This window comes from Odocoileus virginianus, chromosome 8 (assembly GCF_023699985.2).
Source record: "Odocoileus virginianus isolate 20LAN1187 ecotype Illinois chromosome 8, Ovbor_1.2, whole genome shotgun sequence".
NCBI lineage: Eukaryota > Metazoa > Chordata > Mammalia > Artiodactyla > Cervidae > Odocoileus > Odocoileus virginianus.
Window position 1 is genome coordinate 17166989 of NC_069681.1, and position 14318 is coordinate 17181306.

The 14318-nt window shown below is 43.6% G+C and overlaps 1 protein-coding gene across 10 annotated transcripts in view; it reads right to left on the reverse strand.

The window, feature by feature from the left end:
* The window catches only part of RCBTB2 (RCC1 and BTB domain containing protein 2), a 44940-nt gene extending 42715 nt beyond the window's left edge, over positions 1–2225 (reverse strand). For 7 of the 10 annotated variants that reach the window (XM_020876518.2, XM_020876516.2, XM_070471246.1 and 4 more), the window contains exon 1: positions 1786–2217. The gene's annotated coding sequence lies outside the window, so the exon portion shown is untranslated. Of the gene's footprint in view, positions 1–1316; positions 1378–1429; positions 1544–1785 lie in introns of those variants that run through there. The other 3 variants (XM_070471247.1, XM_020876513.2, XM_020876510.2) reach the window with 3 other exon arrangements.
* Between the last annotated feature and the right edge of the window lie 12093 nt (positions 2226–14318).

Sequence of the window (14318 nt, forward strand, 5' to 3'; positions counted from 1 at the left end):
AATTAATTTGAGATCTTAATGAAGCTGGGTGCCATGCAGATTTGGGTAGAGGGGTTAAGCGAACTTTGAGCATGGAGGAAATGCACACGGCCGAGGGTGGAGGCGGGCCTGGTAAGTGCAGAAACAACAGTAAGGCCTGTGGGGAAGGAGTGGAGTGTGCAAGAATGTGGTATTCCATTACTTTTGCGTGCGTGGCTGCTAAATCCCTTCAGTCCCGTCAGACTCTGCGACCCTATGGACTGTGGCCAGCCAGGCTCCTCCTTCCATGGGATTCTCCAGGCAAGAATCCTGCAGTGGATTGTCATTTCCTTTTCCAGGGGATCTTGCTCACCCAGATATGAAACCAGGGTCTCTTAGGTCTCCTGCATGGGCACATGGATTCTTTACCACCAGCGCCACCTGGGAAGCTTTTACCCACACTTAATAACGTGTATATTGCCTAACGCCCTGGAAAAGAGATTTCATTTCACCTAGAGTACTCAGATTCTCTGATAGTAAATGCTTCTATTCCAGCCTCCAAAGAGCTGTATCCGCACATCATATCAGATTACAAGGCACACAGCAATACTGTTAAAAATCATTCCAAGAACTGCCACTGGAGTGGCAGAATCTGACTTAAGTACCACTGCCCAGGAATGTGCAAAGCCAAGTAGGAACGTAGTACTAGAAAGGTGCAAAGCTAGAAGGCTCAATAAACATCAAACAGTGACTGTCACTTCCTAGTCTGGGGGAAAGATCTTCGTGGCAAAGCAGTTTGAGAACTCTACTCCCTTTTACTCAGCTCTAACAAAGATTAAGTCGCCAAGCGCAGTACCACCAGTCAGTTCTTCGACATGCGTTTTGTTACAGTCCTGGACTCGAACTGTCCAGACATATTATGTAATTTCCCACAGAACAAAAAGCAAAAAGTTCCCTTTGAACGCGCCTTCCAACTCCAGGCAGGAAGTTCTTTCTCCACCTGGGCGGAGCACTTGGAAAGTTTTCAGCATCTCAAAAAAATCTCTGCTTCCAGGGCAAGTATCTTCCAGCTTAAAATAAAGACTCAAGGCTATTTCTTCCCATCCCCCCACTGCAGTTCCCAAACAGCATGGCCTATCTTTTAGTCAGACTTCCTGTGCTATCTCTTGATATCAGGACCGAATGTTGAAGGCAAAGTGAGTTTAGCGCGCCGGTTCGGGCCCGGAAGCTGGGGGAAATAAGAGAGAGAGAGGTACAGGACGGGAACCGAGGGTTGAGGTGACGGAAACGAAAACCGCAGCCTCAAAGGGGTGCGGAGAGCGGGAAAGGAAGGCGAAGCCCCGAGGCAGTTGCCTCACCCGCTCTGGCCTAACGAGGAGAAGTCTACAGGCAGGTGACTAGCCCTGGCGAGACGCCACACGCGACCCTCGCGGGGCCGCCCCACTTCCGCCTGCGACTCACGCATGCGCACCTCACGCCGCCTCGGTCCGAGACCTGGGTCGGGGTACGATCCCAGGGCCGCGCGCCCTGCCACCGCCCGCGGCTGTGCGCACGCGCGCCGACAACTGGGCCCTTGTACGGGGCAAGAGTGTTGCCCCCGAGCCCCGCGCCCAGGCCTCGCCGGAGGACTTGCGCACGCGCAGAGACGCCTAAGCAAGCGGCCCCGGGCGGGGATCTCGCCCCAGGGGCTACTCTTACAGCTGCCGCGCCCTGAGGTCGGGCAGCGGGGGCGGGGAGAGGTGGCTTCCCGCTGTAGGGATCTGCGAGGGGCGGGATTCAAGCCCGGCGCCCCCTTCTGACTTCCCGCGCCATCCCCTCTGCCCTTACCTCACCGCAGGCCCGAACCACATCCGCTCGGTCTCTCAGGTCGCCGTTACTGCTCGGTCGGGGGACCGGCGCAACGACCAGCTGGCGCCTCTCCCAGAAGCAGCAGGGCCTCGGCGGGATGCGCCCGGATGCCCGATCGCGGAGGGAAGAGGAGGGGAGCGGACCCGAGGGGAGGGGAGGGGAGGGGGCCGGGCGATGGCGCCTCGCCCCTCCTCCCCGCTGCCCCCCTGCCGCCCCCGCCCCCTTTCTCACCGGTGAACGGACCCCTAGGACTGGGCACCGGCTACCCCCGCTGTGTGCACCTCTCCCCTTTTCTCAGGGATTCCCCTGTGGACACACCCCCTCTCCTCCAGGCTTCTGGTCCCCAAAGTCTTGCGATTTCGGAGATGCCTGAGCCGGAAGGGTGAGGCGCACAGAAGATGCTGGGGCAACCTCTTGTACAGTCACTCTCCCCAAGCCAGTGCTGGCTTTTCGACTGGTGGTCCCTCCATCAGGGAGTTCAGATCACTTCTACACATGGTTTCTCTGCTTTCCCTTCACTGCAGCGGGGCTGAAGTCCTGTACCTTTCTAATCCAAAGGCCGAAATAATGAGTGATGGAAGCTGAGGCGGTGATCTAGGTTACAGGTTACGTTGGGACCAAGGTCCTTTGGAACAACCACGCTCTCCGTTTATTGATCTGCAGTCATTTCTTGTATTAGACTGCACTTCTCTTGGTCTTCGTAGATTTTCGTAAAATGCATCACAGCTTTATGTGTGTGTTAGTCCACCAGTCGTTTCTGACTCTGCAACCCCACAGACTGCAGTCGGCCAGCTTCCTCTGTTCATGGGATTCTCCAGGCAAGCATACTGGGGTGGGTTGCCATTCCCTTCTACAGGGGATCTTCCCCTCCCAGGGATTGAACCCCGGTCTCCTGCATTGCAGGCAGATTCCCAGCTTTGTAATCACAGCTCTGTCGTGTGCAATAATTTCTTCCACCTTGCTACACTGACGTTGGGCCTAAGTGGATTTTGATATTGACAAAATGTGCTGTAACTGATGTTATTAAGCTGTTCCTATGAAGTAAACTGATTTCTTTTACACTGGCTTTTTAATACAGATTTTGAGGTAGGAGATAGATGGGCTGCAGGTTGGAAATTTACAATCAGTCACCCTTCTGTTTGCAGTTTTTGAGATAAGAGATAGATGGGCTCCAGTTGAGGAATTTACAGCCAACAAAAACAGGATACATAGCCAGTCTTTGTCTGTCACCTCTAGAGAATAATCATGGCAAGGACAAAGAAAGGAAAAAAAAAAAATTCCTTGTCTGATAAGGGAGTCCTGTCTGATAAGGGAGACACTGCACATTTGCAGAAAAGGCTCCTTGGAGTCAAAAGTCAGAGCCTAAGTTCCAGGCCATAATGAGTCTTGCTCCTCCCAGAAGCCTTCACTTCAGAGATCCATCTTGGCTAGGGTGTGCGTGGGCCAAGGGGAGGGTCCTTAGACACATTAACCAGGGGTACAGAGCAAGGTGATTGGCCTGAGGGAAGACAAAAACCCAGAAAACTGCCCCTTTATGAAAGATTTAAACTTCCCAAAGGCGTGATTCTCTCAGCACCCCATGTGCCTTTCCCCATGTACTTTTCTTTTCAATAAACTTTTTACTTTACCTTCTGCCTCCTCACCTGAATTTGTTCTTGACTAGGCAGACAACTTCACTTTCACTTTTCACTTTCATGCATTGGAGAAGAAAATGGCAACCCACTCCAGTGTTCTTGCCTGGAGAATCCCAGGGACGGGGGGACTGACGTCTGTGGGGTCGCACAGAGTTGGACACGACTGAAGTGACTTAGCAGCTTAGCAGGCAGGCAAGACTAGGGACTTTTAGCCCTAACTCCTGGCTCTTGTGGTCCAGTGGTTAGGACTCCCAGGCTGGGAAACTAAGACCTTGCTTCCAGCCACCATTCACTGCTGTTTGCTTGCAAGCTGCCACTTACGGCTGCACGCATATGAAATGTTTGACACAGGTTCAAAGTTCCAATGATTTACCAAAAGCAGCATAGCAACATGGAGTAACTGAGATTTCAACTCAGAATGACCATGTCAGTCTTTTATGTGGTTTGGCTTTTGTCATGTCATTGAAGAAGCATCATTCTGGAACATCTAGCTACTTTTATGGCAGGTGCTATAGTTGGCAGGCATTTATGTCTATCATCAGATCATAGTCCTCTGAACCCCATGGGGCTTGCATTTATTTGATTTTATGGGACATGAGCTGAGCAGAAGCCTTACATGCATGACGACATTGCATAAGACAAAGTCCCACCACCCCACCCCACCCCACCCCCACCCCACCAAACAACTAGTCATCCTTTGGCTTGCTTTTATTGTCTGCACTGCTCACCTTGTGGTATTTTAGTTCCCTGACCAGAGGTTGAACCCAGGCCCTGGCAATGAAAGCCCAACATCCTAACCGCATTCCATTCCCTGGAATGCCAGGGAATTCCGCCTTTTGGCCTTTGATATAAACTAATACGAACAAAGCTAGTGGAGGTGATGGAATTCCAGTTGAGCTATTTCAGATCCTAAAGGATGATGCTGTGAAGTGCTTCACTCAACATGCCAGCAAATTTGGAAAACTCAGCAGTGGCCACAGGACTGGAAAAGGTCAGTTTTCATTCCAATCCCAAAGAAAGGCAATCCCAAAGAATGTTCAAACTACCACACAATTGCACTCATCTCACACGCTAGTAAAGTAATGGTCAAAATTCTCCAAGCCAGGCTTCAGCAATACGTGAACCGTGAACTTCCAGATGTTCAAGATGGTTTTAGAAAAGGCAGAGGAACCAGAGATCAAATTGCCAACATCCGCTGGATCATCAAAAAAGCAAGAGAGTTCCAGAAAAACATCTATTTCTGCTTTATTGACTATGCCAAAGCCTTTGACTGTGTGGATCACAATAAACTGGAAAATTCTTCAAGAGATGGGAATACCAGACCACCTGACCTGCCTCTTGAGAAACCTGTATGCAGGTCAGAAAGCAATAGTTAGAACTGGACATGGAACAACAGACTGGTTCCCATAGGAAAAGGAGTATGTCAAGGCTGTATATTGTCACCCTGCTTATTTAACTTATATGCAGAGTACATCATGAGAAATGCTGGGCTGGAAGAAGCACAAGCTGGAATCAAGATTGCCGGGAGAAATATCAATAACCTCAGATATGCAGATGACACCACCCTTATGGCAGAAAGTGAAGAAGAACCAAAGAGCCTCTTGATGAAGGTGAAAGAGGAGAGTGAAAAAGTTGGCTTAAAGCTTAACATTCAGAAAACTAAGATCATGGCATCTGGTCCCATCACTTCAAGGGAAATAGATGGGGAGACAGTGGAAACTGTGTCAGACCTTATTTTTTGGGGCTCCAAAGTCACTGCAGATGGTGATTGCAGCCATGAAATTAAAAGACACTTACTCCTTGGGAGGAAATTTATGACCAACCTAGACATATTTAAAAGCAGAGACATTACTTTGCCAACAAAGGTCTATCTGGTCAAGGCTGTGGTTTTTCCAGTGGTCATGTATGGATGTGAGAGTTGGACTGTGAAGAAAGCTGAGCGCTTAAAAATTGATGCTTTTGAACTGTGATGTTGGAGAAGACTCTTGAGAGTCCCTTGGACTGCAAGGAGATCCAACCTGTCCATCCTAAAGGAGATCAGTCCTGGGTGTTCATTGGAAGGACTGATGCTGAAGCTGAAACTCCAGTACTTTGGCCACCTCATGCGAAGAGTTGACTCATTGGAAAAGACCCTGATGCTGAGAGGGATTGGGGGCAGAAGGAGAAGAGGACGACAGAGGATGAGATGGCTGGATGGCATCAGTGACTCAATGGACATGGGTTTGGGTAAACTCTGGGAGTTTGTGATGGACAGGGAGGCCTGGCATGCTGCGATTCATGGGGTCGCAAAAGAGTGGGACACAACTGAGCAACTGAACTGAACTGAATAAAACTAAGTGAAAGTTCAGCTTGGAATTTTGATTTGAAAAGGATAATCAAAAGGAACTCCTTCAGGAGTGTTTATCTAAGGGGAAGGGTGGCCAGATGAGGTGGGGTTATCACTTAAACATACCTTCCTTATACAATTACTTGTGATGTTTCTATCTCACTAGATTGTGAAACTCTTGAGGGCATAAGAAAGAAAGAAAGTGAAGTCGCTCAGTCGTATCCAACTCTTTGCAGCCCCATGGACTGTAGCCCACCAAGCTCCTCCATCCATGGAATTTTCCAGACAAGAGTACTGGAGTGGATAGCCTTTTCCTTCTCCAGGGGAATCTTTGTTACCCAGGGATCGAACCCAGGTCTCCTGCATTGCAGCCAGATGCTTTACCATCTGAGCCACCAGGGAAGCACCCTTGAGGATATAGATCTTGCCTTGTTAATGTATGTATCACAAAATGCTTAAGAATTGTTTGTGGAATCAAATTAACCTTGATTATGTGCCTTTGGTTTCTCAAATATGCTTTGCTACTACATGAAAAGACCTTAACATAAACATGAATCCATAGTCTACTTTCATTTGGGATGGTTTGTGCCAGTTCTCCTGGACCTGATAGCCTGGTTAAACATATCTCTTAAGTGTTCAGTTTAGTTGCTCAGTCATTTCCAACTCTTTGAGACCCCACAGACTGCAGCAAACCAGGCTTCCCTGTCCATCACCTACTCCTGGAGCTTACTCAGACTCAGGTCTATCAAGTCGGTGATGCCATCCAACCATCTCATCCTCTGTCATCCCCGTCTTCTTCCACCTTCAATCTTTCCCAGCATCAGGGACTTTTCAGATGAGTCAGTTCTTCCCATCAGGTGGCCAAAGTATTGGAATTTCAGATTCAGCATCAGTCCTTCAAGTGAATATTCAGGAATGATTTCCTTTACTATTGATTGGTTGAATCTCCTTGCAGTCCAAGGGATGCTCAAGAGCCTTCTCCAACACCACAGTTCAAAAGTATCAATTCTTTGGCGCTCAGCTTTCTTTGTAGTCCAACTCTCACATCCATACATGACTACTGGAAAAACCATAGCCTTGGCTAGATGGACCTTTATTGGCAAAGTAATGTCTTTGCTTTTTAGTATGCTGTCTAGGTTGGTCATAGCTTTTCTTCCAAGGAGCAAGTGTCTTTTAATTTCATGGCTTCAGTCACTATCTGCAGTGATTTTGGAGCCCCAAAAAACTAAAGTCTCTCACTGTTTGCATTATTTCCTCATCTATTTGCCATGAAGTGTTGGGACTGGATGCCATGATCTTAGTTTTCTGAATGTTGGGTTTTAAACCAACTTTTTCACTCTCCTCTTTCACTTTCATCAAGAGGCTATTTAGTTCTTCTTCTCTTTCTGCCGTAAAGGTGGTGTCATCTGCATATCTGAGGTTATTGATATTTCTCCCGGCAATCTTGATTCCAGCTTGTGCTTCATCCAGCCTGGCATTTCGCATGATGTACTCTGGATATAAGTTAAATAAGCAGGGTTACAGTATACAGCCCTGACGTACTCCTTTCCCAATTTGGAACCAGTCTGTTGTTCCATGTCCATTTCTAACTGTTGCTTCTTGATCTGCATATAGATTTCTCAGGAGGCAGGTCAGATGGTCTGATATTCCCATCTCTTGAAGAATTTTCCACAGTTTGTTGCAATCCACACAGTCAAAGGCTTTGGCATAGTCTTAAGTGTTATTGATATTAATTCAAAAAGGCTTTAAGTCACGTTTTTTTTTAATACCCTGATCAACCAGTTTTCTCTTTCCTGCTTTCCTTGTCGCATATTAGCATAACAGTGAGTCTGCATTAAAAATCACTTATTTTTCTGTTCAGGAAAGGACTTTTCCTTTGATCACCACCAAAGTTAAAATGCATCGTTCAACAAGTTTAGAGTTGATTCATGAAACAGGAATTCTTTCTTACTCAAAACTTGCTGTTTCCTGCCTCTTTTCCCTGTATCCAGACTATATTTAAGGCATTTTAAGGGATTCAGGGACTTCCCAGTTTGCACTAATGGTAAAGAACCCACCTGCTAGTGAAGTAGACTTGATTAGCAGTAGGTTCGATCCCTGGGTGGGAAAGATCCCCTGGAGGAGGGCTCGGCAACACACTCCAGTATTCTTGCCTGGAGAATCCCCTTGGACAGAGGAGCCTGGCGGGCTACAGTTCATAGGGTTGCAAAGAGTCGGACACAACTGAAGCGACTTAGCACACATGCAAGGGATTTGAGTCACTGTCTAGAAAGCAAAATTATAAAATAAAAAAAAAACTTTCATACAGAATGTCATACAGAATTTACAAATCAACCTATGTAACAATCCTTTCTCTGCAGAAATAATACTTCTGACAAATTAGTAATTAATTTTTATAAGATAGGGTATTTTTAAAATAAGATACATATGTCTTTAACATCCTGAAGATTTTAGTCCTGAGATTATTCCTAAATGATGAAAAAATAAAAGACAGTTTATAGTATAGACCATCTGTGATTTCAGCCACTGAAATATATTGCTAATGGGGAATTTGATTGAATGAGATTACTGCAAGAATGATTAGAACAGAGGATTCAATAAGTGTTGATTATAGAATATACTCCTGGAATATAAAGTAGGAAATTTCCTTCAACAAATCTGACCCTTAGAGCAGTTGGATTGTGGAAGAAAATTGTTAGAATACCTCTATCTCTGTCTAAATTAAGAAATCAAATTTTACTAGTATTTAACATGGAGATTGACAATAGTGCCTATTTTTGGTGGTCATAGTACATGATCAAAAACATGTAGAGGGTTTCCTTGGTGGCTCAGTGGTGAAGAATCTATTTTCCAATGCAGAAGACAGAGCTTCATTCCCTGATCTGGGAAAATCCCACATGCAGCAGAACAACTAAACCCTTGTGCCATACTACTGAAGCCTATGCACCCTAGACCCCATGTTCCACAACAAGATAAGCCACCGCAAAGAGAAGTCTGCCCTCTGCAACTAGAGAGTGGCTCCTGCTTGCCGCAAGTAGAGAAAAGCCTAAAAGAAGACCCAACACAGCCAAAATTAAATAAATAAAATTATTAAATGTGCAGAGACCAACTTCCTTAGAGTACCATTAGCTCTGTAGGCAAGCATCTGATTTCACCACATGTTTTGAATCTGTGCAATATTTTAAATGGGCTTCCTAAGTGGCACAATGGTAAAGAATCTGCCTGTCAATGCAGGAGACACAAGAGATGCATGTTCAATCCCTGGATCAGGAAGATTCCCCCAGAGAAGGGAATGGCAACCCACTCCAGTATTCTTGGCTGGAGAATACCATGGACAGAGGAGCCTGGTGGGCTAGAGTTCATGGAGTCACAAAAAAGAGTTGGACATGATTGAGCAACTAACACTTTCACTTTCTGAGAACTTTAGGTTTTTTCCAGCAGTCTGGTTAGAAGAGTTGAACTCAGTGTGACAGTGGGGTGGGCTTAAAGAGAGAGGAGAAGATGAATTTGAGAAGATTTTGAGAAAATATTGGTTAACATACTTCTCTATAATAATAGGTCAAAAGACTGCAGTATAGTGTAAACATGGCTTTTTTGTGCACTGGGAAACCAAGGAATGCATGTGACTCACTTTATTGCAATTTTTGCTTTATTGTGATGATCTGGGACCCAACTTCCAACATATGCCTGGGTGGGTTGCATGTTTTTTGGTTTCTCATTGCATATAAGGGTTGTGTTTGTACCATACTGTTGTCTATTAAGCATGTGATAGTATTATGTCTAAAAATTTAAATACCTTAAATAAAAAAGGACAAAAACTCCTAAGTCTCATCTGAGCCTTCAGTGAATCATAATCTCTTCCTTGTGGAGGGTTTGAAATACTGTGAGAATTACCAAAATGTGACACAAAGGCACAAAATGAGCAAATGCTGCTGGGAAAAGAAAAAAATGGTGCCAAAAGAGTTGCTCAATGCAGTGTTGCCACAAACCTTCAGTTCATAAAAAAACAAAAAACAAGATATTGGCAAAAGCACAATAAAGGTGTAGTGTGATTTTAAAAACAGGCCAAAGGAATAGGGTATGTTTTGATCGATGCTGAGACTCTCATATAATTCAATCATGATATGCATTTTTGATAAAAAGAAATTTTAGTAAAAGGCTACATGCACACACTGAAAACTAGCTTCATGTTTAATGGTGAAATCCTAACAGCATGTCTGTTAAATATAGTAATAAAACAATGGTTACAATTAGATAAGAAAGTAAAGTAAGGATCTGATGACTTAAAAGGACACAGAGGAAAAACAAATTTTTTTTTTTAACTGTGTCTCACAGCTTGCAGGATCACAGTTCCCTGATCAGGGATTCAACCCAGGCCTTGGAAGTGAAATCACCAAGTCTTAACCACTGGATGCCACGGAATTCCCAGGATACAGACAATTTATCATTATTTATTGACGATGCAATTAGATTTTTTTGGCTGAGGGATGCTCACAGTCTCTTTTCCCTACCCCATTACTTTATTCCAACTTTGAGATTGATCAAGTTCAAAGGCACTTTTTGCCTACTGCCCTCCAAGAATGGAGCTGTTATTGTACCATTATGTCCAGTGGGAGGCACTGGGAGTGACTCTTGTGACTCCTTTTTTTAGAAGGCTTGAGGGGAAAAAAATGTCAGAGCCCCTTCTTGAGAGACAGCCAACAACGTACTAATTCCATTTGTGGCTTTTCATTCCTTGTGCCTGAAAGGCAGAAGCTCAGTGATAATCCCGTTGCCCCAAGTTAGTTCAGTTGCTCAGTCGTATTGGACAATTTGTGACCCCACAGACTGGGGCAGGGCAGGCTTCCCTGTCCATCACTGACTCCCCAAAGCATTGGAGCAAATGCTTTTATGCTCTAGTACGTGCTTTTCTTGACCAGGTGCCCTGGCTAGTGCTTATCCTGCATTGCAGGGGCAAGAGCCAAGATCGTGGTTTCATGCCTGTTTTGTTTATGTCATGTAGGCATATATAGTGGGATGCCATTTCCTTCTCCAGGGGATCTTCCTGACCCAGGGATTGAACCCAGGTCTCCAGCATTGCAGGCAGACTCCTTACCATCTGAGCCACCAGGGAAGCCCATAGTGTAACAGTGTAGCCTAATCTGCTTGAGTTCAAGGCTCCCAGCAAAAGTCATCAGAATATAACAGTGGCCTGCTTTCTTTGTGTGTCTGTGTTCATGTACTTTTCTTGGGGATCTTAAAGAAAACAGGTTCAGAATAAAATTTGAGTTTTTCTGATTCTCCTTGTCAAAAACCACCTTAATCATTCATACTTTTGGCTTAACTGAAATAGATCTTGAACAGCCAAAAATAGAAACTGAAAAACTTTTAGAAATAACAGTTTAGCAACATAGCCAGTTACAAAAGCAATATACGAAAATCAATTAGAAAACTATAAAACTACTGAGACAAAGAAAGGCAAAATAGAGAAGAATACTGTATTGTTTTTAGAGAGGAAGATTCAATAATGTAAGGATGTCAATTTTCCTAAAATTAATTTGTAAGTCTAATGCTATCCTAATAAAAATCTCAATATTTTCATTGAAATAACTTAAAAATCCATTTGAAAGTGTATTTTGTCAGAGCCCTTTTGAAAGCAGTTTGACTTTCTGTATTAAATGTATTCTTTGGCTCAATAAACCCACCTTTAGGAATCTGTTAATGTGAAAAGATGTATGCAGATGGCTATAAATTACAGTATTTGGGCAGGGGTGGGGACTGCTCCTAGTGGAATATGAGATCTTAATTCCCCAACCAAGGATCAAACCCCGACCCCCTATAATGGAAGCACAAAGTCTTAACCACTGGACCACCAGGGAAGTCCATCACAGCATCTTTATAATTAGGAGAAAAGGTAAAAACAGCCTATATATTTTATGGCAAGTTAATTAGAAAAATTAAAATATGAAGAATACTGTTGGTGGCCTACCTAAAAGTCACCCTCCCTTCCTTCCTTCTTTTTTTTCTTTCTTTCTTCATTTCTTTCTTTCACTTTGTACTAGGAAAAATTTCAAACATGTACAAAAATGGGAAAAATGATTAATAAGCCCCCATGCATTCATCATTCAGCTTCATCAATTAGCAATCCACAGCCAAAATGGGCTTTATCAATATTTCTCTCCACCACCATATTATTTTGAAGCATCTTGTCATTTCATCTGTAAATATTTCAATTTGAATATTAAATATTCAATACATAAGTATGTAAAAGTTCTTAAACAATAAGAACTCTTCTGTAAAAAATGTAACTGAAATATTATTATCCTTTCACAGATTTCTTGATCAGAAGACATCCTTTCAGAGTTCAAATTTTCAATTACCTCACAAGTGCCTTATATACTTTTTTAACAGTTTGGGTGACTCAGGACTCAAAGTATACACATTGCAATTCGTTGATATGTCTTTTAAGTCTCTTTGAATTCACAGGTTCCTTCTTCAGTTCCTTTCGTTTCCTTGAAATTTATTTCTTAAGTTATTTGTCCTCTGTTGTTGCTGTAGTTCAGTCGCTGTTTGCGACCCCATGGACTGCAGCACATCAGGCTTCCCTGTTCTTCCTTATCTCCCGGAGTTTTCTCAAATTCATGTCCATTGAGTCAGTGAGGCTATCTAACCATCTCATCCTCTACTATCCTCTTTTCCTTTTGCCTTCTCCTTTTATCCTCTAGATTTTCCAAATTCTGGATTTTCCTGAATGCGCTCTTCATACTTCCCATAAATTGGTCATTGATAATCTAGAGCAGCAGTCCTCAACCTTTTTGGCACCAGGGCCCAGTTTTGTGAAAGACAGTTATTTCATGGATGGGTAGAGGGGATGGTTTCAGGATGATTCAAGCACATTAACATTTGTTGTGCACTTAATTTCTTTATTATTACATCAGCTCCATCTCAGATCATCAGGCATTAGATCCGGGAGGCTGGGGACCCCTAATTTAGAGTCTTGGTTAGATTCAGGCTGTTTTTTTTCCCCAGCAAGGTAACTTCTTCTTAGATAATGTTGTGTCCTTCCATCAAGAGGTGTGTGATGTTAGTTACTGTTGGTGCTTAGCGCATATATCCATACTATACTGACTGCAGTCTACTGATTAGATTAGCATCTAGTGTTATAAATAGTGATAATCCTAACTCCATCATTTCTCCTCCATCTGTTAGTTGGAACACTTTTATAAAGGGAAACTACTTTTCTCAATGAGTTGGTTTCTGAGTGATATAGGAAGACCAGAAAAGCATTTAATTCTTTTTCTTAATTTGCTAGTTTGCAAAATAATGAGCTGTTTCACTCACAGTCTCCAACAGTGATCAAATGAGTTTGTCTGTTGGTATCATTGTGAATTCGTGGATTTAAGCTTGCTTCATGTGTTTCATTGCTCATGTGTTTTCTTGCTCACAGAACCTTGTTTCGTTTAGGTAGTAATGCAATTAGTCACAGAGAAGAAATCTTGGCTTCTGTGAGCACATTTTATCAGTGCCTTCTCATTGGCAGTGTCTGTGGTGGGCTGGTGGCTAATCCTGGATGTAGACACTTATGAGAAAGGTCACATTAAAGAATGACCTCGCCACCCACTCCGCTGCCCCCTCTTCCCTTCAGGCTTTTCTCATATTGTCACATGAGGACTTGATGATTGAAGAGCTGCTGCTGAAGCTTGGAACATCCCAGTGGAGATATATGATATTCATGCACACTTATGAATACACACTGCAGTTATAGACTTATTGACAGGGAAAAATATGTATGATATGTTGCTGATACACCTATTATTATAATTATTTACATAAAATTGAACATAAATGTGTATATATGCACCAAGACCTATCTGGTCTTGGTGGTGGTTGTTGTTCAGACACTAAGCTGTGTCCAACTCTTTGTGACCCCATGACTGTAGCAGGCCAGGATCCTCTGTCCTCCACTGTCTCCTGGAGTTTGCTCAAATTCACATCCTTTGAGTTGGTGATGCTATTTAACCATCTCATCCTTTACTGCCCTCTTTTCCTTTTGCCTTCAATCTTTCCCAGCATCAGGGTCTTTTCCAATGAGTCAGCTCTTCCATCACGTGGCCAAAGTATTGGAGCTTCAGTTTCAGCATCAGTCCTTCCAATGAATATACAACGTTTATTTCTTTCAGGACTGACTGGTTTGATCTTGCAGTCAAGGACTTCCCAGATGGCTCAGTGGTAAAGAATCTTTCTGTCAATGCAGGAGACCCAGGAAACATGGGTTCGATTCCTGGGTCAGGAAGATCACCTGGAAGAGGAAATGGCAACCTACTCCAGTTTTCTTGCCTAGAAAATTCCATGGACAGAGGAGCCTGGTGGGCTGCAGTACATGGGGTCAAATAGAGTTAGACATTACTGAGTGACTAAGCATTCATACACCTGGAATTATGTTCATTTAAATATAAAGGTAAATATTAATAGTAGTTATCTCTGAGTGGTAAGATGGTGAATTTCCAATTTATTCCTTGTATATTTCTGTAAGGTTTAAGGTATAGATTTTGATGTGAATAATAAACTTTTTT